The sequence below is a fragment of the Equus asinus genome, chromosome 6 (genome assembly GCF_041296235.1).
Source record: "Equus asinus isolate D_3611 breed Donkey chromosome 6, EquAss-T2T_v2, whole genome shotgun sequence".
In the NCBI taxonomy this organism is placed as follows: domain Eukaryota; kingdom Metazoa; phylum Chordata; class Mammalia; order Perissodactyla; family Equidae; genus Equus; species Equus asinus.
Window position 1 is genome coordinate 42,245,417 of NC_091795.1, and position 26,246 is coordinate 42,271,662.

At 49.5% G+C, this 26,246-nt stretch overlaps 1 long non-coding RNA gene across 1 annotated transcript in view; it reads right to left on the minus strand.

Annotated features, from left to right (window-relative positions):
- The window catches only part of LOC123286642 (uncharacterized), a 67,486-nt gene that overhangs the window by 19,148 nt on the left and 22,092 nt on the right, over positions 1–26,246 (minus strand). Inside the window, exon 3 of the long non-coding RNA XR_011503937.1 lies at positions 8,476–8,686. This is a non-coding gene — a long non-coding RNA (uncharacterized lncRNA). The remainder of the gene's footprint in view (positions 1–8,475; positions 8,687–26,246) is intronic.

Genomic DNA, 26,246 nt, shown 5'->3' on the forward strand with positions numbered 1-26,246 from the left:
CAAGGACTACCCCTTGGAGGGCTTCACTGGGGCCCAGGCACTCTTCTGAGCACTCACATGTAAACCTGACAACAGCCCTTCATATCATCCTTATTTTACTGGAAACTGAGGCACAGAGAGGTTAAGTAATTTGCCCGAGGCCGCATAGCAAAGTGAAAGAACAGGTTTTAAATCCAGACCACCTGGTTCCAGAGCTCAAGTTCTGCATCACAGGCTACCCTACTCCTCCCCTACTGGATCTCCTCTCTCAAGAGCTCACCGTCTACAAGAGAGCCAGGCAAGGAACCAAATAATTGGGATACTGAGCAGCATGAGCTAGAAATGCTAACTCTGCAGGGCCCTGCTGCCCGAACTGGGTGTCAAAGTAGGATTTTGCCTTCTCCAAAAGGGAGTAGTCTATGTAAAACCTCAGAGGAATAAGAGCTTGGCATTTCTGGGAAATGGCAAGACACTCTTGGTGGCTGCAGTCTACGAACAGGTGAGCTGTGAGGCTGGAGAGTCAGGCTGAGGCTGGAGTCTGCGGGGCCTACTGTGCCAGGCTGGGGCATGTGGGCTCTGTCTTGTGGGCAGTGAGGAGCCACTAAAGGCTTCAAAAAAGGCGGTGACATAACCCCCATCCATAGAGAAGCCCTGGCATGGGGTGGGGGTCATCTGTGGCTAGTCTGTGGCTGAGGACTTAGTGGCCGGCTCCCCCGGGGCTTGGCCTGACCTCTGCCTGCCCTGGGCCTGGGGCGGGGCCGGGGGAGCCGGCCGGCTGTCTCCAGATGATTAAGGAACTGGCAGCAGCTCCTTGGACCAGGGAGGCTCCAGCCAGCAAAGCACAGTCTTCCCTCTTTCCCTTTTGGCACCGGGCGGGCCTATTGATGTTTATCAGCCCATGTTTATTATTCTTAACGCTGTTCAGGATGTTCCTCCCGGCTGGGGAGGGTGAGGCTGGCCAGCGGGGAGAGCATGGGGCCGAGACCTTGGCCTCGCTGCCACCCAGGGTGTGTGTCAGAGCTGGAAGGCTCTCAGCTCAGCCGCCTCATTGACAGATAAAGAAGTTGAGGCCAGAGATGGGGAGAGATTTGCCCAAGATCCCAAGGAAATTCGATGCAGAAGATTATCTGTAAAGAGAACTGAGCCTGGGTTCAGCTGTCTTGGTTCCTCCAGCCTCCAGCTCAGGGCTTAGTGTTTTGTTCAACAAACACTTGTCATGTGCCGATTACGTGAGTGGGCTCTGGAAGACTGAGGAGAAGTCATCCAGGGAGTGAAGGCTGAGATGGGGTTAGGAAGGGGGCAGTAAGGGTGCTCTGAGCGGAGAGAACTTCCTGGGCAAGAACCTGGAGTACACAGATGATTCCGGAGCTGGACATGCCTAGAACACCGGGTCACAGTGGGCCAAGGATGGCCAAGGCAGAAAACGCTGCTGAAGAAGCCAACAGTGTTGACTTCTCTCCAGCCAGAGAGCTCCCTGAGAGGTTTCCTGGGTGTGGACAGAAAAAACACGCTGCCTTATTCCTCCAGAAATGCTCCAGCTCATCCCTGCTGCCTCCAATCCCACCATTAGAACAGCATCTCTCAGACTCTCACTCCTCCACAAATGCAATTGGTCCTGATTGGGATAGGGAGGAAAGACGGGATGCAATTCCATCTGCTCCCTGGGAGACTTCGTGTCTCTCTCCGGAGAATGGGTTTAATGTGGCAGGGGCAGCAGCTTGGGATAAGAGCTGGATCACAAGGGCCATGGTGGGGAAGTCTGTTTGTAGGGAGCTAATGTCCCTGCAAACCTAAGTCAGGCAAGGCTGAGGGCTCCAGCCCAGGGACCCAGCCTGAATGGCCCCTCCATCCTGAATCTGACTCCCTTTCCCCTCCCACCCACCGGAGGGCTCCCTGAACCCAGCGTGGCACTACTCCAGCCCCAGCACTAATCGGGGTCCCAGAAAGAGAGGGCAACCTCCTGGCCTCTGTCCCTCCCCTCCTCCCAGGCTCTCAGTCTCTGCGCTGAAACTTCTCAGAGTTTACCCACCTCCAGAGAGCCCTCTCCAAGTAGCTTTGCTGACTCTGAGAACACTTAAGTGGTGAGGACTCAAGCCTCAAGCCCAGGGATCACATGTGTTTATTCACACTTGTTTCTCTTGTTTGTGGCCTGGGGCTGGGTGCATTCTCCCTGGTCAGCGAGTGCCCAGTGGCCCCACTAAGATGGATACACCTACAGTAACTCCACACCAGGCTTTTCTCATCCCATTCTGAGCCTGCCAGAAACTGAGACAGGATCAGGAAGGCACTTGATGAATTTCTGCCTTGAATCAGTCTCAAGAAGCTGATTGTAAGCTCTGGGGTTCTGAGACCCAAGTCCATCATCCTTAAGGCTGAGGTCTCATTGTCCCCCGAGTAGACCCTGACACCAGGTACTTGATGGGAGGCAGAGGAGAAAGGACGAACAAAACTGGAAACCAGCAAAGCAGCCAAGGAATGTGGTGAGGGCCCAGGAGGCTGTGGAGGCACCCACCGGATGAGAGGGAGCTGGACCAGCCCAGGGCTCTCAGGACATGAGGCAGAGGGCAGTGGCAAGATGCAATTGTTGAGTCAACTGCCCAGGGCAGAGTGGTCACCAATGAGTCCTGAGGTTCCAGGGCTGCCTCTCCCAGCAGCCCTGGGAAGTGTGAACAAAACCCTTGTCTCCACAGGCCTCATCCGTGTGGTGAAGGTGTTGGTAGGTCCAGAGAATTCCTATGAGGCTTCCCAGGTCTGACAGTTGGGATTCCATTTTGTTTCAATGCTCACACTCTGTAATTGCAGTGTACACAGAAACACAATGAGGAATGCATTGCCAGCCTCAATAACTCAAAACCAGGGCTCTGGAAACCCACACTAATAAATATACACGGAACCTCAGGCTGTGTCTGAAATGCCCAGCATTGGTCAGGGTGGACGAGTGAAGGCTCCCTAACAGATCAAACAGCCAACCCACGCGTGGAGCTTCCGTTAGTCATCTGTGCTCAAGGCCGGTTGTTAGTTATAGGCCATCGGCTTTGGAGGTCAGAAGAAGGCAATGAAAGTAGGGCGCAGTTCAGAGTGGGGAAGCAGACTCAGCATGCATTCCTGTGTGTGCCAAGGGCTGTCATAAAGGAAGGACTGATTCATCACTCCATTCATCTCTTCAACCATTCATCATTCACTCCTTGAGTTCTCCCTGGCCACAGTTGTGTGCCAAAGGCTGTGCAGCTAGGGAGGATTAGGTGAGTAAGGCAGTCCCCGCCCAGAGGAGTGCACAGCCAGGCTGGGGACCTGGATGGGTAGTAGCAGTTAAGGGCCACCAAGGCTTCAGGAGGCTGAGGCTGGTGTCTGTTCAGCTGAAGTGGCTCTGAGGAAGCAGCATGCAGAAGGAGGGATGAGCCCTGGGCCTTGGTGAGTGAACAAGTGTCAGGCAGGTGAATGAGAGAGGAGTCAAGCAGCCTCAATGGCGGCCCACCACCAGGCCTGCATCCCAGGGGGCCTGGGAGCCACACTGAAGGGAATGGACTTCAGCCAGAAGGTAGTGGAACGCCACGGAAGAGTTGGAAATGCAACTTGCTCAGGCCTGTGCCACCAGGTGAGGGACGGCGGCGCCCTGAGCAGATGCAGGGAGGAGCAAAGAGATGTTAGAGAGAGCTTGCACAGGCCTTGGTGACTGCTGCAGGGAGAGGGGAAAGTGGAGTATCATCCTGGAGACACAGTTTTCTGGTCGGAGCAACTAGGGAGGTGGTGATGAACACACAGAAGGGATTTAGGGGAAGATGACAAGCTCAGCTTTCCCTGAATCACACATGGCTGTGTTTTCTTCGCACATAAAAGGTTTCATGAACAGTGTGTAAATGATTTATTGTACCTCCCTGTCCACATCTATTATCCTTAGATTCCTAGTCCTATAGACCCAGAGACAGAGAGAGGCACGGAGACAGGGAGAAAGACCCAGAAAGGGTGATCTAGAGAGGTGTGACTCTTTCCTTCTCTTTCCTTTCATCTTTAGACCATCCTCTCACAAGCGTGAGCCAGCTCTGGGCGCCTGGAGAGAACCTCATCTACTCTCCCACCTCATCTGACAGCGGCCCTGGAAGGCTCAAGAAACGGAGGCCCCAGGAGGGGCCTTAACTTGCCAGAGGTCACGCTTCCAGGCAGTGAATGTTTCCTGATGCTCACAGTGCGGTGGCCACCAAGACACACTGCTATGACTCCCTTCGTGGCCGTCAGAATTGTCAGGACTCCAAGGGAGTGCCCAGCAAGGCCTGGGACACAGCAAGGTCTTGTCTTGGTGCGTGGAACTGGGTGGCCGGGGGATGCCTCTGGTGGATGCATCAGGGGTCTCTACCCCAGAGGAAAGGTTGAGAATGTGAAAAAAATGTCAGGTCTGAATTCCTGTGGACGTGTCTCCTGACCTTCTCTAACATGGTGTGGTTTGAGTTTTCCGGAAACCAAGCCCCCCAACTAATGATTCCACTCTCTTTTCTAATAAATACGTGGCCCTGGGCCCGACTCCCTTCTCTGCTTTGTCATGAGGGACCCATTATTTATGACTTGGAGATGAGTCACGGGCCTTGGCAAGGAGCTCACGGCTCTGGGCTCAGTGTATTTTTCCACTCAGTAGCAATCGAAGGAGGACGCTTATAAATTCTCCTGTTGCAACGACTGTGTAGGTATCTTCACAGGGATGATTCTCTTGGCTCAGCCATAAATCTTCTCCCTGTTGGACATTCCTGGTGGTCTCTGGCTGCTGCCTGAGAGAGCAGGTGGGGGCTCTTATGAACTCTGGACCCAGCCCCCCCCCCCCAACTCTCAGGCCACACAAACAACTGTGTGCCCCACTAAACTGCCACATATTCTGTGGGGATTTTTCCAAGGCATCTTAGGGCACAGTGAGTTAAGGGGGATGAAGGGGTCAGAGAAGACAAGGATGGAGCTTGGGGGAAACAGACAACAGGATGCAGGGGCTTCCGGGGCTCCCATGACCCCCAGAACCTGGTCTGCATTCCTTGGCAGGGCACTCCTGACTCTGTGCTTGGGCTGCCCCTCACCTATCCCACCACTGCCCTGGACAGCCTGCATTCACTCCCAGCCTCCCTGCTTTGTCCAGCTCTTCTGCCTCCCTCTAATCCCCCCACTCTCAGAGCCCCTACTCGAGCACCATGCTGTTAGTGATCAGACCATGTTGTGGAGACGTCTTACTTCCTATTCACTTGTCTTATTTGCCCAAGTAGATTTTGAGCTCCTGAGCAGGAGGCCTCATGTCACTTTTCATCACTTACATGATGACCAGGCACTTGATTTGAGGGACAGTTGGGAAAGGTGTCAAGAACTATACAAGGAGCTGAGATTTCTATCCTAGTTGCAAGCTAGCAAGCTTGCCTGCCACTGTTTCATGGATGCTGGCAGAAGACATGAGACTCCTGGGTCAGAGACAAAGGATAGTTTATTACTCACAGTAATAGCCATATCCAGAGCACTGGCATTTGCACCAGTTCCAGGAACCCTAATTCCTACACAGTGAGGCAAATAGGGTCAAGTGATGCCTGCACAAGCCATGGATTGCATTACAGGAGAGGATCTCTGAGCTTAGGGAGCCTGAATCTTTTATAATAGGCAGTAAGCATGCCTAAACTTTGACCCAGAGGAAGATAGTCTCTTTATTGTACTCGACAGCAAACAAAGTTGCCCTCTGCTCCAGAGGGAGACACCTTCTTTGCCTTCCTAGACTGTTAACCATACAAATAACCTTGAAAAGGCAGTTGGGAACAAAGAGAGCCCATGCCTATGCTGGCAAGGTGTGCGGAAACATGAAAGACCCATGGAGCATTGTCTCCCAACAGGAGGCTCAATCAAATTTTTTTTTATGATTGGCACCTGAGCTAACAACTGTTGCCAATCTTTTTTTTTTTTTTTTCCTGCTTTATCTCCCCAAATCCCCCCAGTACACAGTTGTACATCTTAGTTGCAGGTCCTTCTAGTTGTGGCATGTGGGACTCCGCCTCAACATGGCCTGACGAGCAGTGCCATGTCCGCGCCCGGGATCCGAACTGGTGAAACCCTGGGCTGCTGCAGCAGAGCATGTGAATTTAACCACTCAGCCACAGGGCTGGGCCCTCAGTCAACTTTTTATTCCTCTCATAATGACCATCTCTGGCATTGTCTGAACATCCTATCAGAGAGCACCAGCTCAGTGATCTCCAACTCTGAATCGCACATTAGAATGTCAGTGAGGCTGAAGGCAAGAGTAGCGGATGCACCTCATTTGTAAAATCAAATGGCAGCTCATTCTCTTGGTGCCCTGCCCTAGTCTTCAGCAGTCGCCTCTGCAGACTGAAGACTGCCTGCTGCACACACTCTACTTGTGCACAGACAGCCCAGAGGTGCTGGAGGCAGTCTTCAGCCAAAGAAAGATGGGGAGGTGGTGGACAGACACCCAGCTTCCTTCCCCTTGTCTGGAACAAGTCTGTCTCCTGAGTCCCCAATGAGATTGAGCCCTGATGCCCTCGCTGATAGTTATTAAGATATAGCACTCCCTTGGCTTCTTCCCTTCCCTTTCTCATTTCTGTACTCCCCCAGCGCTTTCTAGAGATCACTTCCCTAATTGCACTCAAATCCTTGTCTCAGGACTGTTTCTAGGGTATCTCACCCCAAGACCTACCCCACCCCTTAATTAACATCATAATATGCTATGTTTGAAAAATGAAACATATCGTCCTCACAATACAAGGTATAGAAAGTAGAGCTTACCACACTCTGTTTGACTCGTGGAGGCATGCGCAAGATACCGAAGATACCTTCCAAGAGAAGAGCAGACCGATGGAGGGCAGGAAGGGAAATGTGGGATTAAAGAGGCCAAGGTTGCCCAGTCTAGACCCTGTGCCTGCTCCTGAGACCACAGCAACTGAAATTATCTCAGCCAATACAAAAAGGAGACATGTAAGACCGTTGGCCAAGGGAGAATTTGTGTGCAGTCCTTCTGTGGAGCTCTCCCCTTCTGACCCAACTCCAAGTCCACCCTTTCTCAGTGCAGACTCTTCCCTTACAGGAATCTCAATCACACACAGGTGAGAGTATCTGAGAATCACTGTGAAGGCGATCACTGGGGCACTGACTTGACAACAAGCCTCAAAGCCTTGAGCTGAAGTGAGGGATACCCAAGAAGGGGAATGGGGTGGGAGTTGAGGGCATCAGAACTACTTGAGGAGCTTGTGCAAACTCCACAACTAATGGTTTAGAGACATTCCAAGAGTAGGCCAAATGCCTCCATTTCAGCTGCCTCCCACATAATTTACGTTCTGCCCAGGGCCACTCTGCCAGGCTTCCTCCTCAGCGCGTAATATTGGAAAATCTCCCCTCTAAGCCTTTAAGAAGAAAATGAAAGAGTGTCAGGAAACCACTAGCATTAATTAGCACTTATCATTCTTGCTCATTACCATTATTATCCCTTGAATTAGAACTGCTCTTTATACTTTTCAAAGTTTTATCACGTTGACCATATGTCATTAGAGCCTCTTCCTTTCCCTCCCTGTATAAGATAATTAAGAAAACAATATTATTCTCAGTTTACAGGTAAATGAAACTTTGGCTTAGAAAAGGAAACGACAGAAATGCTCTCATTTTACAGATGAGGAAACTGAGGCTCAGAGAGGGTGGCTCTCCCAAGGTCACACAGCATGGTAGCATCACAGAGGGTAAGAGGAGCATCCTGTTATGTAATGCTAGTAGTAGCTATCACCAGTTGGATGCTTACAGTCCTGGATGCTGAGTACATTCAGTGGATGATCTTGTTAATCCTCACGACAACCCTTCCAGCTAGGTGCTATTCGGATCCGCATTTAATGGATGAGGACATCTAGACTCAGTGTGGTTAGTGTTCTGCCCCCAGGAGGGAAGCAGCATCTGTGAGTGATCCTGGCTGGGTGGGCATGGATGTGTGTGGAGCTAGGCTCTCTCCAAGCATGAGCTCAGTCACACCTGACAGCCAGATGTCTAGGCCGGTGACATCAGGGCTTAGGGCAATGGGCTGGGGGACAGCCAAGCTCTGGTTGGTAGCTCCCACCCACCCAGACAGCTCCCCAGGTGCTGGGCCACATGGGAGCCAGACTGAAAGAGTGTGTCTGTTCCTTCTGGCTGAGGATGCCCTGCTGATAGGCCTGCGGCTGGTCTTCGTACACCAAAAACAGCCCAGCTTTCATGGGTCCCTGACTGGAGTGGGCCCTTGGAGAGTGTACGACTTAATCCCTGCTGCTTCGATTTCAGCGCAGGCAGTGCTGACAGAAAGGGCTCCAGGGACTTCCCATCCCAGTGGCTCCCATCTGAGCAGGGAACAGTGCCTCCCTTGCCCCCATCAAAGTCCCCTCTGTTCAGCCACAACCATTGGGCTATCCCCTTCTTCTACGGCTCTGCTCCATTGTCTCTTCCCAGAGATACATCCCACTCCCCTCCCAGGCCTGGCCCACAGCTCAGAACATACACCCAGACTGAACTCACCACTTTGTTTCAGGAGCAGTTTGGTGTGAGTGCTAGGCAAAGTCTTGGGTCATTGACAGGGCTGTAGTGTCCTTTTCCCCAAGTCCTGACACTTGCCCTCCAGCAGCGGCCCTTGAAGCGTCCTCAGGATCCAGATGTTTGGTATCCTACAGCCTGGCTGACGTTCAGCCCCTCTGCGGTGGCATTAATGGGCCATGTAGGATGAGGCCTTCTGCTGGGGAAGATGGAGGTCAGTTTACTTTACTCAATTATAAACAAAAGCAGTAATTAGCCTGGGTGAGGGAGGGAAGGGAAGAGGAATAAATCAGGCCCAGGCTGAAGAAACACCTGTGGAAAGGACTCTTCGGCCCAGGGGAACAGCGGCTGCAGTAAACAAACCACGAGCAACCTTGGCTCACAGACTATTAATCTGCAAATTGTTGGTGGGTTTACACAGACTAAAATGGGAAGAAAGCCATGGTCAGGCAGTAGCCCAATCGCCCTGTGTGGGAGCATTTAGTCCCTGAATTAGCAATGATGGACCAGCCCTGGGGGCTGGTGGGGACTGTGCCATAAGGGGGGCACCCAATGGGGGTTGCACCCTGTACAGACTTAGAGGAGGATGGGGGAGGTGCCAGATTTGCACTCAGATAGCTGCAGAACCAAACAGGTATGTGGATTAGTTAGGACTCTTGGTTGCAACTTGAGCCAGATTAGGAAAAAAGATGGATATTATTCACTCAGAGAATCCAACCAAGTCACGGCAAGAGCAAGGATGCTGTTGGGCCTCAGGAAACTTCAGGAAGCGCCTCCAGGTCTCCCTCTCTCTATCTCTAGCTCACATTCATGCCTCCATGTGTTAGCTTCCTTCTCTTACCGCACAATGGTTGTCTTCACACAAAAGAAACATGGCCTCCAATACCTTCCAAGTTTTATATCACACTACTGCTACCACATTCTCTTTCTCAGTTTTTGTTTTAAAAACATATCAGGGAGTGACTCTGAGCGGCTTGGATTGAGTAAGGTGGTTGGCCTAGAACCAATGAACTAGAGCCAAAAAGGTAAGGAGCCATAGTTGACATGGGAAAGTCCCAACTGTGTCCCAACTGTGACCATAAAGGCGGGGTTGCCAAAGCCCAGGGCAGTCCCCTCTCTTCTGTCACGTGGGTGGTGGGGACAGCCGAGAAAGGAGAGCACTCCAGATGGAAGGAGGCGTGCTGGATGTTAATACCACAGCTGGACGCTGCACTCTCTCTCGAGTCACAGTGAAGAGCTACAACGGCAGTGTGAGCAGCAGGAGTACAGAGCAAAGAACATGTGACTGAGGCGGGCAGATAAAGGAGGTGGCATGAAAGTGAGTTTTGAAGGATGAGTAAGTGTTCAACAGGTGAAGAAGGGCAAAAGGCACTCCAGGCTGAGAGAAGCAAATGAGAAAAGATGCAGGAGCCTAAGAGTATGTGGGTATGACAAGAAATGGCACGTCTGGGTGATGGAGTAGGAGTTGAGCCTGAAAAACCTGATGGTCCCACCATGCAGGGCCTTGAACACCTTGGAAAAGGGCTTAGACTTTATTATATAGTCAACAAAGAGCCACTGATATTTTTTGAGCCAGGATGGTGTGTTTATTCATTCATTCAACAAACACTTCCTGGATGCTTCTTATTTTCCAGGCCTGGTGCCTGATGCTGGGGAGAGGGAGATGGAAAGTACGTGGTCCTGCCCTTAGAGAGCTCCTGAGCCGGTAAGAGAGAAGGGCAGAAATAGCTCCTTACAGTTCTGGCTCTGGGACAGACAGATGCTGTGTCACAAAGGCCAGGAGCTAGAGTTATGTCTCAACCCCCTCAAAAGGCACGAGAGTGGGTGAGAAGGGGCTTCTCAGAGGGGTGGACACTTACGCCAAGTCCTGAGGGTTGAGCAGGTATCTGCCACATGGCTGAGCAGATGGAGAGAACGGGCTGGGTGGGAAACCTAGGCTGAGGAACATGTGTGCTTCTCAGAGCTCACAAAGTCATTTGGGACGGCAATGCAGGACTAGGAAGAGGAGGGCGTGGGCTGGAGGGAGTAGCAGCAGCCAGCTGGAGTGTGCACTATGGGCAGTGTGCGGAGCCACGGAAGTTGTATGGGCAGGGATGCACATTTTAGAGAGAGTCTGGCTGCACTGCAGACCTGGCAAGGCAGGGACAAACAGGAGGCATGGGGACAGCTAGCAGGCATCTGCAAGGCTGGTAGAGAAGTAAAGAGACCTAGACTGAGGCAGGGGGCTAGAGAGGAAGGGGTGGCTTTGAGGGAGTCTGAGGGATGGGTCACACAGGGACAGTGGAGAGAGGCCTGGGGGAGGAGGGTGGTGCCACAACACAGGAGAGAGGGCTTCATGGGGGAATGGAGGTCTGGGGAGAAAATAATAAGTTAGGACTGGGGGCACACTGATTTCAAGGTGCTAGTAGGACCTCCAAAAGGAATTACCCAGCTGTGAGGTAGAAACGTGGGTGCAGAGTCAGGAGGTGCATTGGTGATAGAGATATAGACTGGGGGGCCCTTACCTCAGGAAAGCAGGTTTGAATCCAGGGGGTGCTGTAAGTTCCCATGGAGAACACAGAGAGAGAGAAGAAGGTAGGCCTGGACAGGGAGCACCAACACTTAAAGGGCAGACAGACGAAAACTGCCCCTGAAAAATACTAACAAGGAACCCTCAGAGGTAGTCGTCCCCCAACATCTGTTCTGCCTCCTCACAGAGCAGTGGAATTTCTGCCTGGTTGGAAATCACAGTCCCCAGCGAGGTGAGGCCACGTGCTATGTTCTGGCCAGTGGGGTGTGAGCAGAAGTGACACTGCAGCTTCTGAGTCCTGCCTCTAAAGAAAGCTGCACGGCTTCCCCTTCCTTGTCTCCCCTTTCCCACTGGCGACAGGATCTGAAGCCACTGTCCAGGACTAAGATGTGAAAGTGCCACGCGGAAGATGGCAGAACAAACAGGAGATGGGTCCTGACACCATCAAACAGTCACACCAGCCTTTTCCTTGAGAGAGAAATGAATTTCTATCTTTCTTAAGCCCCTGTATTTTGGGGTCCTTGGGCTCGGAGGGTAGCAGAGAGGTCAAAGAGGAGAGCGGTCAGCGTACTCGGCTACTGCAGAGGTCAAAGGAGAGAGACCAGAGAAGGACTTGGCAATGAGGTCACTGGTGACCACAGCGAGCACAAACTCAGTGGGGTGGAGGGGCTGAGTGTGAGTGGACAGGCTGAGCTGTGAAGGGCAGGTTGACTAGAGAAGCAGGTGTAGACAGCAACTTCAAGAAGAAAGACTGAGGGTGAGAACCAAGGGATGGGCTGTGGGCAGGTCACCGGCAGCATGGAGACAATGGTAAGAGACCCTGTGGTGCAGTGAGAGAAAGGGTGTAGGGAAGCCCCTTAGTTGTGGAAATGCTCTCAAGAAAAAATAAGTCCTGTGCTAGAGCACGGTGGCTGGATTAACCAGGCAGGCTAGATACGAGAGGTCAATGGGTAGGGACACGCCAGTGCACGGGACCCACAAAACACCCCAAGATCCTGAGGGAGACCAGGAGAAAGGAGAGAACTGCCAGGGCAATGCGGGGTGGGAGAATCCTGGTTGCTCGCGGCTGGGCAGGAGGGAGGTTTGGACAAGGCTGGAGTCCAGTGTTTCATGATGGGTATGGGAAGGAGAAGGGTAAGAAAAGCTCCCACAAAGGGCCATTGTCAGCACATGCAGGCTGATCCGGGGTCTACCCACACCTACTTCTCTCAGGTCGCAGCCTTCATGGAGCCATCAGTATCCAGTGCTGGGGACACTGGCTCTATCCGAGCTGACGTCTGCTGAGCAAGCAGGGCCAAGGGCTCAGGGGCAGATTGGGGACCTGATGCAGAAGAGAAAGTTAGGCCAAGAGGAAGAAGAAGGAGGGATCTATCTCTTGGTCTTGGGCTTTCCATCTCTGGAACAGGAAGACTGGGACTGGAAAGGTCTGGGTCAGGAGGAGGTGCCGAGTAGACGACCGGGGACATGCCGGGCCTGAGGTTCCCCTGGAGAGTAGCCGGGAGACAGAGGGTCGCAGACTCTGGTTCTCACGTCGCCAGGGCTGAGGGGAGCATGGCTGGAATGCACCACAAGCCAGTGTCCATCCCCCGGGGCAGCCAGTGGGGAATCTCCAGCCCTGAAGTCATCGCCACCAGAGGAGCCTGGACCCTGCCATGGAAAAAGGGTCCCGCAGGGGCGCCCGGCGCCGGCCGGCAAGGATGAGCTCATAGCTGCTTGTCGCCTCGTCTCCTCTTTTCCAGGCATCTCAGATTTCGGGATGTTGGGAGTATCTAACAGGAGCAGAGGACAAGAAGGGGGCTGGGCTACAGACCCAAGGTGGGCCAGCAGTGCTCCCCTCTGCCAGAGCTCGGCTCCTGCCTTCCTTGCTTCATCATAGGCCAGATCCAGGGGGTATATCTCCCCTCCTCACTTCCCTATTAAGGCATCAAAGGAACCCTAAGGACAAGACACCTAAGAAAACGCACCTGTGTGATCTGGAGGGGAGACTGCATCTCTGTCCTCTTTCACCAGCCCAGACAACTTATCGCATATTTTTCTTGGAAATGAGGATCCTGGACCCAAAAGGAATAGGAGACGGAGGAGAGGGGGTTGTCAGGGTGACAGGAGCCTGGCGGGGCTGGAGACATCATGGGGGGAGACAAGGAGCTGCCACACGACACAAGACAGAACACTGTGCTGAGAGTCACAGCATATGGCCTCAGCTCCTGCTCCACCACTTCACAGCTGTGTGACTCTGGGGAAGCCACTTTCTGTCTCAGGGCCTCTGTTTCCCATCTGTGAAATGGCAATGTCACCTGACCATAGAGGGTTTTGAGGATCAATTGAAAGCACAGAACTAGGCTTTGAAACTTCACAGTTCTTTGCACCCAAGGGGAACACATTATTGACGCAAGTAAAGTGTACTTTCTTTTATGATTGCTGCACTGTACAACTCCAGGGGGCACTATTCACTCTGTAGCCTGTAAGTATGGCACCCCTTGTGATGTGATCGGTGCTCTGGGGAGTGATGCAGACCTGCAGACCCGACACTATGGCTGGGATAATGGCTGTCCAGAAGATTGCCTGCATGGGGAGTGGGGCTATTTGGGTCATTTGACCTTTGGGTAGCTCTCTGGGAGCCATGTCCCTGTAGGAGAATAATCCTGCTTAGGACACTGTAGTCTAAATGAGGTCATGATGCTTCCCAAAGTGGGGTTGCAGGAGGAAACCGGCCCATTGCATCTCATGAAGTTGAGATCAGACAGACTGCAGTTAATGAGACAGTCAACGAGACTGCAGAAGAGACAGGGACACCCTGGCTAAGTCTGGCGCCCAGGAGACTGGGTCAGACATCCCTAGAGGACTACCCAGAACCCCTGTGAGTTTATCAACTATAAGCCTGGATCTCCTGTCTGCACAGAGGTCAAGCACAGATATTATAGGCCAGAAGTGGCCTTGGAGGTTGAACACTCAAGCCTGACCCCTCTCCAGGTCATTGTCTCCTCTGTGGGAGCCTGAGGGACAGGGGCCTCTATTCTCAGAGGTGGCCAATCCACAGCTGGACAGCCCTCCTGGGCATCCAGAACTGGAGCGTCATGGTGGTTAAGTGTCTTTTCACCTGTAGGAAGAATTTTCCAAGGGAGGAGAGGGAAGGAAATGAGCCACCAGTTATTGAGTCCTTGATCTGTGCTGAGACCTGTACCTGCTATGTGTCCAACATACAGCAGGTGCTCAATAAGTCAAGTGCAGTGGGAATAGATGAATGGATGGACAACACGGGGAAAAACCCCAGGTCATTTCACCCCCTCACTATCTGCAGTGATCCTGCCTCCTAGGGGAGTGGCATACGCCTCTCCTAAGTAGGTAACTTCGTGTGATGCAAAGTCCCTTGAAGAGTCACATGGTGTGAAAGCTGGCCTCAGGGAAGAGAGATGGGAAGCAAAGGGAAATAATTTGCTCAGCACAGGAAAACAAAAATGTGATAGCTTCTGAAAAGAACCCAAAGACCCTGCACCGTTAGTGCCTGGGAGCTGGGGAGTATGGTAGCAGGGCTGGGCCGGCAGAGAAATACAGCCAACAAGAATGAACACAGAGGTGACAGATGGACTTTTCAGAACAGTAAAGTCTAGAGATCACTCTTTAAGCTATCACCTGGGCCAGGCTTACAGGGATCCACTCTCTAGAACATCCGCCCCACAGAGTAAATAAAAGTTGCTGCATATATGGCCCTGGTACTTGGAGATATGAAAGAATTTGTGGGGGTGAGGTGTCCATCAAACAAAACTAAAGACCAACATTTGTTGAAGAAAGGTATGGAGGTAGGGATTGACACAAGGGTGAAAATACACACCTTTGCTCATTTGCTCCTGTTCACAGCTCTGTGAGGGCAGTGGTCAATACGTCCAGCCAGCAGAACTCTGGAAATGGAAGAGTCTGCCTAATACATGGAGGATGTTCCATCGTTAGAGGTTTCTAAACAGAGTTCTCCCAATCCTCCAAACCCTGACAGTCCACAATTCTGTTAAGAGGGTCAAGAAAGTCCTTCTACTCATTGAGTCGACCTCTGCCTCCCCATCTCCCCATCTCCTCCCCTCTGAAGCGATACCTAGAAAGTTTTGGCCTTCACTTAGATTCAAGTCCTTTTAAGATTTGGGGAGAGCTGTCATGAAGAAAAACTTAGCTGTCCTCCTAAACCGTGTCTCTCTTGATTTGGGTAAACATCTGGACTGCACCTCCCAGACTCCCTTGCAGTTAGGCGCAACCACAAGACTAAGTTATGTCCAATGATACTTAAGCAGTAATGATGTGCACCACTTCCTGGCCTTGCCCATAAAAACCTCCCATGCCCTGCTCCTTATTCTTTCCTGTCCTGCTGACCAGGAGGTTGAATCCAGAGTGACTGGAAGCCACATGTTGAGGATGGCAGAGTTATCATCAATGGGTTTCCTGGTGTGAAGAGTTAATGTACAAGATGGGGATGGAGCATGCAGCATTCCCCAGACTTACTCGGCTGCGTAGCATTTTTGTCTGTGGTTTATGTTGCCAAATATCTCAGCATGGCATTCAAAACCGCCCATTCTCTGGCTCTAGTTGACCTTTCCATCCTTATATGCTGCTGCTTCTCTCTATGAATCTTGTGCTTCGAACAAACTTTCCCAGAACAGTTGGCTTTCTGAGAAGCCAGAAACACCAGGGGAACTAAGGAGCAATGGCAAGCAGGTTTGTGGATTTTGCCGTGACTTGTCCTGCCTCTAGCTGGTGTTCCCTCCCTCTAAACTGTTTTTCCTGAGGCTCTTCACATTGACCAAGTCCTTCCTCCACGACCAGATCAGCCTTCCACGAAGTGTCCGTTGTTCCTACTACCTCCTCTACTCTATGAGCAAACAGTGCCTATCGGTCATAAAAGAATTCACGAATATTCCAGATCTCCTCTTTCCAGGCACCTGAGAAGATTGCACTTCCTGGCCTCTTTTGAAATTAGTCTTGCTTTGGCCAAAAAAATGTAGAAGTTTGAAAACCCATAACATGCTTCACCATATTCTCTTTTCCCTCTGCCACAAGACTGGCAAAGTTACAGATGCCTCGAGGCTACTCCATCAGCCTGGATCCCAGAGTGAAAACGATGTGGAGACAAGCCACAGCCAACCTGCAATGTACATAGAGTGTGAGTGAGAAATTCTGTTGCTGAAAGTCATAGAAATTTTGGAGTCTTTAATTTCCATCCCATAACCTAGCCCAAGCTGACCAATACAGAAACAATGCATAATTCATCACATTCTCTTCTTATTGCCACGGTGATCCTAAAAGCACAAAGAATTGGATCTTACATCACTGTGGCCCATGGGTGACTATGAGAGCAGAACCACCTTCTAACATATAGTATTAGAATTAAACTTTTGCAATGCAAACTCCCTAAGGTGTGGGTGGCTGTTCATTACTACAGCATAACTCAGCCTATCCAGTTGTCTTTAGACTCTCTTCATATGTGTCTGTCTTTGATCTTGATTAATATTCCCATATTGATAATATTGTGTCTGTCATTGCTATGTTCAGCATCATTGCCTCCGGTACTAATACCACCATTCTCGCCATTATGAAATCTGCCATCTTGGCCATAATCAATCCAGCATCCCCACCACTATGAAGCCCATCATCACTGCCAACATTCTCACCACTACCACCTCCAATATCAATGCCACTATAGCTCCCACCATTGTCACCAGTAAGCAGCACCACTATCACTTCCACCTTCATTGCCATAGTTATCAATGCCATCCACATTACTATCACCTCCCCTTGTATCACTCCCATCACTGCCATTAACCCCACTGTTACCATCTCTCTCACCACCGTCACTATCACCACCATATTACCTCCACTATCACAGATCATATCCCCTTCTCTAACATCTCCGTCTTCACTGCCACTATCACCTTTATCATCAATAATTCAATCACTTTCATCATCCCACTATAATTATATTCACCATTACTTCCAATATCATCATCAATATCACTTTCACTATCACTAGCACCCTCACTGCCCCATCACTTCTTCTATCACTTCCTCTATTATGTTCATTATAAAACTCCCACTGTCGCTGCCACTTTCTGTACCTCTATCAGCTCCATTATCACACTGTCACCTCCAATTTCACTGCCACTATGACTATTGGGTTCTAAGAATCATTCACAGCTCTCCTCTCCCTCCTTGCTCTACCCTCAAGGAGGAATGCTGCAATAGTTATTCAGGTCTAAGAATATCTTATGGTGCACTGTGCTCATTAAGGAGATAGTGTGCCAGACTGAATCTCTAGCCCACATGGGTGCAGTATGAGGCCTAGGGACTGCTCCCCCAGGGAGAAGGCCCAATCATCTCTCCTTTTTGGCTTGAATCTCTTCTTCCCACTCCCCTCTCTCCCATGTGGCAGCCACATGGTCCTGGAAAGGTCTGAGCAATGGAGCAAATGCAAGATGTTTCTGTGTTTCTTGAGCTCCCTTTTGTGGCTTTCTGGTGAGTGTGGACACATCCAAAACTTGGGTTTGGACCTAAAGGCTGTAGATGGAGCAGGTCTTTCAGCTGATTTTGGTTCTGAGCCATTTGGACTGACTTATTTGGTCAAGAGTTCTCCACATAATCTAGCATGGCTTGCTAGAGTTCTCATTTTTATATTCTATTTAAATCTTTATTTTTTTATCAAAGTAATACATGTACATATTTTCAAAAGTAAAATGTTCTACAAGGTTTATAATGAAAACCATAAGACTTCTGCTGCAATCCTGCTCACTTTAGAGTCCTCCTTTCCTGAGGCAAACACTTTGAATTGTTTTAACTCTTTCTTCTAGTGTTTATTTCCATATTTCTAAATGATATGGTGGCACTGGTATTTCTTGCATTTTTCAATTTTAGGTTTTATTTATTGGCCTTCTACTATGGCAGATGAGGATCAGCTCTCTTGTACCACCATTCACACATACACATGCATGCAATACTGATTTGATCAGAGCCATATTCAGGTTTCGCATTACAGTTAGAATATTACTATCATTCACAATTGAACCATTTTTCCTTTCTTATACAATGTTTTGGTTCTCTTGGAATTAGTAATTACCTTGTTTGGCCATTTGTTTAATTTTCCATATATCATATACTAATTCATCCCCAAACTTTCCAATGGAACTGAAACTTTCCTTTGAATGTACATTACTGTCAATTTCATTTTCTTCTTGGAGCCCTCCCTCCTAGAGTTCTCCATCTTCATGGTCAATATGGACTGACTGTTCTCTACATGTTTTACATGACTTTCATCTTGATACCTTCCTTCAGCATCATTCACAGACTTCCGTCTGTCTCTAGCCTGATTTCTAGATCCTTTGTCTCTTTCCTCTTCTTCAGTTTAATTCCTAGTTAAGGTGGATAGTATTCGCTAAATATCCTCCTGGAAAAGAATGCTTGGAAGGTAATTTTTTTAAAGGCCATTTTTGTCCAAAAATATCTTTGTTTTTATTGTCACACTCCATTGCTAGTTTGGCTGGGTATAGAAGTCTAGTTTGAAAATGATTTCCCTCAGAATTTAGGAGCAATTTTCATTTTCTTCTAGTTTATACGGTAGTTTTTGAGATCTTTGATGCAATTCTGATTCTCAGTAATTTATAAATAAACTTTTCTCCCCATTCTGGAAACTTTAAAGTTTTCATCTCTGGTGTTTTTGAGATTTTCACTGCAATGTGCCAGGAAGGTGAGTCTTTGTTTCTAAATTCAGTTTGCCATGAACTCATAGAAACTTTTCAACCTGTAAAGTCATGTTCTGCAGTTCTAGGAAGTTTTCTTGTATTGTTTCTTTGGTAATTTCACCTCCTTCCTTAATTTTATTTTTCTCTAGGACTTACATTTTTAGATGCTGCTTCTAGACTGATTATCTAATTTTTCTGTCACTTTCCATTTCTTTGCTATTTTTGTTCTGCTTTTTGGAAACTTTTCTTGACTTTACCATCCAACCCTTCTTTTAATTTTTAAACCAAGTATGGATGTTATATTTGAATTTCCAAGAACTTTCTTTTTTTCTGCTCCTTTTCAAAAAATAACCTCCAGTTCTCATTTAAAGGAGGTATTATCTTTTTTTATCATTCTGAAAATGTTAATCATAATTTCTGTCTTTTTCTTCGTTATTGTTTCCTCTATGTTCCTTTTCCTCTTTGTTTTGATCTCTGCCTTTCATATTGATGGGAATCCTGAAATATGAAGTAATTCTTAGCTGTCCATTCATATTGAAGTATAAGACACTAAAATTGTGACTGGAAGTGGTGGAAGGTGAAGAGAGAAAGTTGTTGACAGGTAGACTTCACCATAGGGTGATTGAGTGGGACTCACAGTTTCACTGGGAGACTAAATATCAAAACCTGTAGGTCTTTTCTCTTAGGGAAATCTGTCTTCCCAGGAAAGTCTCCTCCAATATCTTGCCTGCATGATATTAACCTGGCTTCCAGTGTTCTGGGGCTTGATGAGGAAGAGAGCTAAGAGCCTCACCCTTCAGGAAACAGGCTTATCTTTAATCCCCTTGTTTTCAGATTGGCTCCTCACTCCTCCCCTAGCTGTGCCTGGTCCTTCCACATCCAGAACCTTTCTGCGTCAACATCAATTAGCAATACAGTCATGTGCTGCATAGGGACATTTCAGTCAACAATGGTCCGCATATACGACAGTGGTCCCATAAGATTAGTACTACATAGCCTAGATGTGTAGGGCTATACATCTAGGTTTGTATAAGTACACTTTATGATGTTCTCTCAACAACGAAATCACCTAATGACACATATCCTCGTCGTTAAGTGACACATGACTGCTATTGTGTCTTAGATAAACCTCATTGACTATGATACTGCCACTGCACGAAGCTATCTGGTTCAACATCTCAGAGCATAAACCTTCTGTTTTCTGCCAGCACAGGAAGGGATGATTACCTGGATATATAGGGTAGAGGAATAAATTTGGATGGGGAGGCACTTACTACTTCTCTTCAAAATTTGTGAACAGTCCTCCCGTTTTTTACCCTCATTCTGAACCCCTGCCTTCAGAAGTAACTGGTGCTCCCACTTCCCAGGATTTTCTGGGATTCTGTGGCTAGAAATGTTTTGCTACCTATTGGCTCCTGCCATGTACCCGCACACCCATGCAGGCTTGGGTTTCAGTTTTCTGTGGTCTGCTAAGTCAGGTACCACTTATCCATCCACTTTCTAATTTCCAAATTCTTGACTTCTCTTGTCTGCTACTGTTTCCTCTCCCATTCTCTTTTTCCTTGTGGGTTTATGCCTTTTTTTAAAAAATTCCATTAATGACATTTTAGTGGGGCTTCTGGAAGTAGCCAAGATAAACATGTGTGTTCCATCAGGGATGATTAAGAAGTCTAATGTTCTTTATTGGAGTTTAGGGCCAAAGTAACAGTTAATCATAAAGCATTCTTCCACCTTGCTTTGACTGCCTCCTCTGTGCCTTTTACTGCTGGAGTGGATAACTGGTTGATGGTAGTCCTCATCACAAATTACCATATCTCACCATGACTTCAAATCAAGTGCAACGTAATCATCCCTAACAACACAAACATCATCACCTCTAACATAGCCTTTATCATCACCCTCACCACCACTGTTAGCCTCATCACCACCAATACCCTCATCTTCACTTCATTGGTGCCTCCGTTATCATTGCCACCACTGACCCCACCATCACCTTAGCCACATTCTCCATAATTTCCTTCAGAGTACCCATCACCACTATCACTTCTGCTGTCACCACCACTCTCTCCTCCACCACTATCTCATCATCATGAATATCATCAACTCCACTGTCACCACTTTCATAATTTTCACCAAGACTTCCACCATCTCCTCCAGCATTATTACCTCCAGAGAGGTTTTTTTATGCTATATATTAAATATATTCTTCTTCCATATGAGTTGCAATAGCGATTTTCAGTAATATGGAGAAGGAGTGATTTCTACCTTTGAACACATGCAGCATTCTTCTTGTAGAAAAGAGAGAGGTGGAAAAGGACCTACTGGTTTCTCCAGTTCAAGCCACATACATGGAGAGAGGGTAGGGGAAAGAGCACATTCATTGAGCCCTTCTTAGGCAGTAGGCATCATACTGGACACATTAGGTAGAGTATTTTCTCTGGTAAGAACCATTGCCCCAGTTTTACAAGGAGGAAACTGAGATTCCCAGATGCTAAATAACATACTCAAGGCCACACAATTAATAAGCAGTGGAGCCAAGATTCCAACCCTGTGTGACTTCAAAGTCCATATTCTTTCCATTACACTATGCTGGCAAGAATCTCAGGAGCTTGGTTTCAGCACAATGGGTTATGACTCTGAGCAAAGACAGCCATAGTCATGGTCCCTGATCCCAGGGAGATCTGATCTGACAAGGCAGGAAGAAGCCGTCTCTCAAAAAGACTGTTATCTGATGGAGAAGACTCAACCCCAGCCTCACAGAACCTGTGCTGTGCTGAAGGCCTCACTCAAGCAACCCTTTACAGTGCCCGAGCCCTGCCACCTCTCCCTGACCTTGGGTTCCCAGAGGGAGGGAGGGAGTGTGGACATCCAGTCCTGGGAATGCCTGGGGTTGGGAGAGCTGAGTTATTTTGGGATTGTTTACATTTGGAATCTTCCTGATCTTTGGTCCCAGAAAAACACCCACATGTTGGAAACTCTTCCGAGTTATTCACTGTTGGGGTTTTTCTTCATGTCCTTCAGCTTTTTCTTCTTGGATGGAAAAAAAATCTGCTAGTGATTAGTCACAACCTGTGAGGCTCAGCTTTTGACAGCCCCACTGAGAAGAGAGAGACAAAGAGGCTCAGAGAGGGGCCCATGGGCAGATGCTTCTGGGAAGGAAATGTGGTTCACGGCATTGACCTCCCGGGGGGAGGGATGGTCCATTTGCCTCTATCTGCCAAGGGACGATCGTTCCCTGGACCATGGCTGTTCCATTCCAAGCCCTCATCCCAACTTCACTGGGGAGCACAGGCATTAGAAGGAGGCCCAGGGGGTCAAGACCTAGGCAGGCAGGCTAAAAAGAGAGGAGAGAGGAGCAGGTGCCAAGTACAAAGGACGCTTGGCCCGTGGGGTCCCTTTGCCCGTGGTCTCCAACCATCCATTTCAGGGTGGAAGTCTAAGCTATGACAATCCCATATCTCTTTGGACAGCCATATGATCTCTGGCAGGTTTTATTACATTTTTGGGCTCCTGGAAATCCCAGGATGTGAGCGGGCCTTCTGCTATTTGTGAGAAGGCTAAGGGTTGGGTGGGGCTGAGCACGGTCCACAGAGGCCAGGACAAAGGGAGATTGTTTGAGCCGAAGAACTCGGGCCTGGAAGTCAGATCTGGATCCAATTTTAAAATCTAAGGATTGTGAAACATGGTCGGGAGGGGGTAATAAAGGGAATTTGGGAAATCTCCCTTGATGTAGGTCTTTTTAAAGAGGTTTCAAGGCAACAAAGGGAAAATCAATTAATACAATAAACAAGAATACAGCAGGATGGCTTCATGTCAGGGGAATGGCAGAGCTGTCCCTAGGGTGTGTGGGACCCCAGGAAAATATGTTTTTTGCCAGGCTCCTGTCTATATAAACAATTTGAGTCATTCAAAATCAGTGTGTCAGCACCATTCTGAAAGCCCAGTCTCGTGTGATCCCAAATAAAAAAAATGCTTCACCAGCCAGGGGAGTAATCCACTCGCCAGACTGCCTGCCTGGAACTGAGCGTGGCCATGAGGCCCCAGGATGACTGCATCGGCATGAGTCTCATTGCTTCTTGGGGCATCCAGTCGACCCCACACACACAGAGTAGAGGGTTGGAGGGTACTCAAAGGAAGAGAAATAGAGACTGAGGGCCACACAGGTCCCAGTCCAAGCTCAGGGTGCCCCTCTCAGATGACACTGCCAGCCGTGGTCAGTCCTAGCCATAGAGGGGACCTAGAAATTTCAAAGTAAGTACTCAAGGCATGAGGACCTTTCCCCAGGTTTAAGGACAGCACTGGGACTGAGAGCAGGAAGCCCTCAGCAGAGCACATCATGCCTCTACAGTAGGGGTGCTGAAAGGCAGGCAGAAACACCTGGTTTTTAGTCCTGACTCTGTCTTTGACTGGCTGTGTGACTTCAGGCCACGCTCTACTCCTCCCTAGGCCTCAGGTTCCTCATCCATAAACCGGTGATGGCCATGTCCACTCTGTAGAGCTGTTGTGAAGGTTAATAGTCCAGTGTTCTGGTCCTGCGTCTTTCGCAAAGGGTGGACTTGCCACGTGGGCGATATGGTCCAGGTCTAGAATCTCGGCCCTGACTTCCAGAGTCTCCAGGAGGATGCTAAACTGACCGACACTACTTCTCCTTGCCCCTACTGCTAGCCCTGGGGCTAGAGCTCTGCTTGTCTTGAGAAGAGGGGTCACTAAGCCAGGCCCCCTAGGGGAGGGCAGAAGGCCAAGGTAAAGGCATGTTATCCAAAACAGGCAGTCGAGGCCAGCACGGTTCAAGCTGCAGGTCTGACAGGTAGAGGAAGAAGGCCCAGACTGGGTCACCCAAGCGAGGTTCTTGAGGATGTTACACCAGCGGAAACACTGCCAGCTTGGACTGAAGGGGATGGAGGATGAAATAAGAGAAGGCCATATGACAATGAAAGCAAAGATTGGAGTGATGCTGCCACGAGCCAAGGAGTGCAGACAGCATTCTTGCTGGAAAAGGTGAGGAAATGGATTCTCCCCTATGGGGGCTACAGGGCCAGGGGCTGAGGAAGTCTTTGGGCTGGGAGCCATCCTGGTCTGCTCGTAGGGAAAAGCAGTGGCAGCCGAGCCCTCAGAGAAAAATATTCAAGCCTCCATCTTGATCCAGTCCTATGTGTGACGGAATCCTAGTGGCTGCCTAATACAAGTCCAGATTCCTGCCCCCAAACCCGCCCCATGAGCCAGCTGAGAAGTAGCCAGGGTCTGAAGGCCAGGTGTGTAGTGGGGATCAGCACTGGAATAAGCTAAGCATGCCCTCTCTCTCGGACTCCCTCTTTCTCTCCCGACTACCCAACCTGCAATACTACACTTAGGGGCCTCTCATAAAATACCACTGACAGCTGAAAAAACAACACTGACCTGCTGTTGCCTGTGGAGCTGGACTGAGGTCCCCTAGGACCCCCGGCACAATCAAACCAAGCTAGAAGCCCTTGACAATGACCCAACAAGGGCTCCCCAAGAGCCCATCATGAAGACACTCCATGCTCTTGCCGTCCCCAGAGCTTTATCCTGCCAGGTGGCCACCCTGGCCATCTGCCTGCTCTCCTCACACTATGGAGCCTCCGAATCCTCAGCCTGGGAGACAGCCCCTCCCCTACCCCCACCTCCATTTGGGAGCACCTCACTCCTCCATCTACGGCTACTTTTTTTTAACAAAAATGTAGTCTGTCAAAGGATGTTTTCTTCTTACTTGCAAATTTAAATGAAAAATCTTACCAAGATAGAAAAATCAATTCCATTTAATTACAGTGCACATTTAATGCACCAAAATTATCAGAAAGAAAAGACTCTCAGGTCCATCGATGGCCCCAGAGTGAGGGTGTGAAGCCACAGGTGCAATGCCACACCTAGCAATGCAGCCCCACCCTAGTGACAGAATATGGCATGGGTATTGGCCCCACCCAAAGACAAGAAAGAGCTAAGTGACTGCTGGGTCCAGAGAGCTGGAATGGAGGCAGAAGCGGTCTCCATAATTGTGTCCCAGATGTCATCCAGGCCTAAGATTTGCCAAAGTGGAGGAAGGATGGGAAAGACCCCTAAGAAAGCAGGATAGGTGAAAGGATCTACACCCGAGGGGAAGATTGAGGCCCAAAGTATTGGGATTATGGCCACAGGACTGGTGGCCTTGGCCTAGTTTGGTGACATCAGGAGGCTGGCACCACTCAGGTCAACCAACACCCTTCTGCTCAGGACATCATGATCATTTATCATAACAATATCCTTTTAGGTCACTTTTGTAACTAACTCCCCCAGGGAAGGAGGTTGTGCATTATTTCTGCCATTTTACAGATGAAGAAGCTAAGGAGAAGTGATGACACTTACGTCCTTCCCTGGCTGACACCCTTCTTCATAGGCAGGAGCCTGAGGAGGACCTCAGGGGAGCAGTATGGAGCCCCAGGAGCCAGTCCCACCCTGCATTTGGGTGGAGCCCCACCCTTGCCCCTCACCGCCCCCTGGTGAATGGAAGCCAAAGTAGCCTGAGCTGGTCATAGAACATGGCTCTCAACAGGACAGGAGAGGCCACTGGTCACCAGGAAGTAGCCCAACCTTCTTGACCTGGCACACTCACCCCTACTCACCAGCCAAAACTCCTAGGCCAGGGCTTCTGGCCTGGACTTACTCTCCAGAAGAACTGACACCTTGGAAACCAGCCCTCACTCTGGCAGAGAAAGATTCAGCCTCATCTCAAGCACTTGTGCCCAAACGTGCCCACTCCATTCTGCTTAGGCCACTTTGTGCTGGAATCAAGCCTGGGCCCAGCCTCCACTGACAGACTGGGAGCTTCTTGCTTATTTTCTTCATTTTAATACCCTGCTCTCTCCCTCCCTCAAAAAACTTGTGTTTGGTGGTTGATACTTTCTCCTCGCAGATACCCATCTGTCTGACTTGAATTTTCCTCCAAAGACCAACAGAGATCCACCATGTATTTGCCATTCAATGAATGGGTCTGAGTCTCCCCATTTCCCAGATAGAGAAAGCAAGACTCAGAGAGGTTGGGTGACTTGCCTGTCAGGACGTACTCAGTCCTGGACCACTGGCCTCCCAGCCTGGGGTCCTTTTCCCCAGACAACCTTGCTGTGGCCTCCCCAAGTAAAATCCAGGAGCTGGGACAGGAACTGGGACAAAGAGGAGGAGGACACTGGGGCCCAGGCCTTGACCCCAAGTTCCTATTTATAATCCTTGTTCCGGAGACGGCCACTTAAACACACATTCCTGATAACTGAATAATCTTTGGCACCAAGCAAAAAATAGCCTGTGGCCCAGACCACAATTGCACAGCTGGAGCAGGGTGAGCAGGGGCAACGTGGGGCTCGATGGTGCAGAACAGGCTGCTGAGGGGGGAGAGGGGTGGCAGACAGGGCCGAGGTTGGGACAAGTGAGTGGAACGGCAAATATAGCCAGTTAAATATAGCCTTGCCGGCCTGGACACAGTGCCAGCCTCCTCTGCAGGGAGCGTTTCCCAAATCGGCTTGGATCTCCTTTTCCCAAAGGAAGTG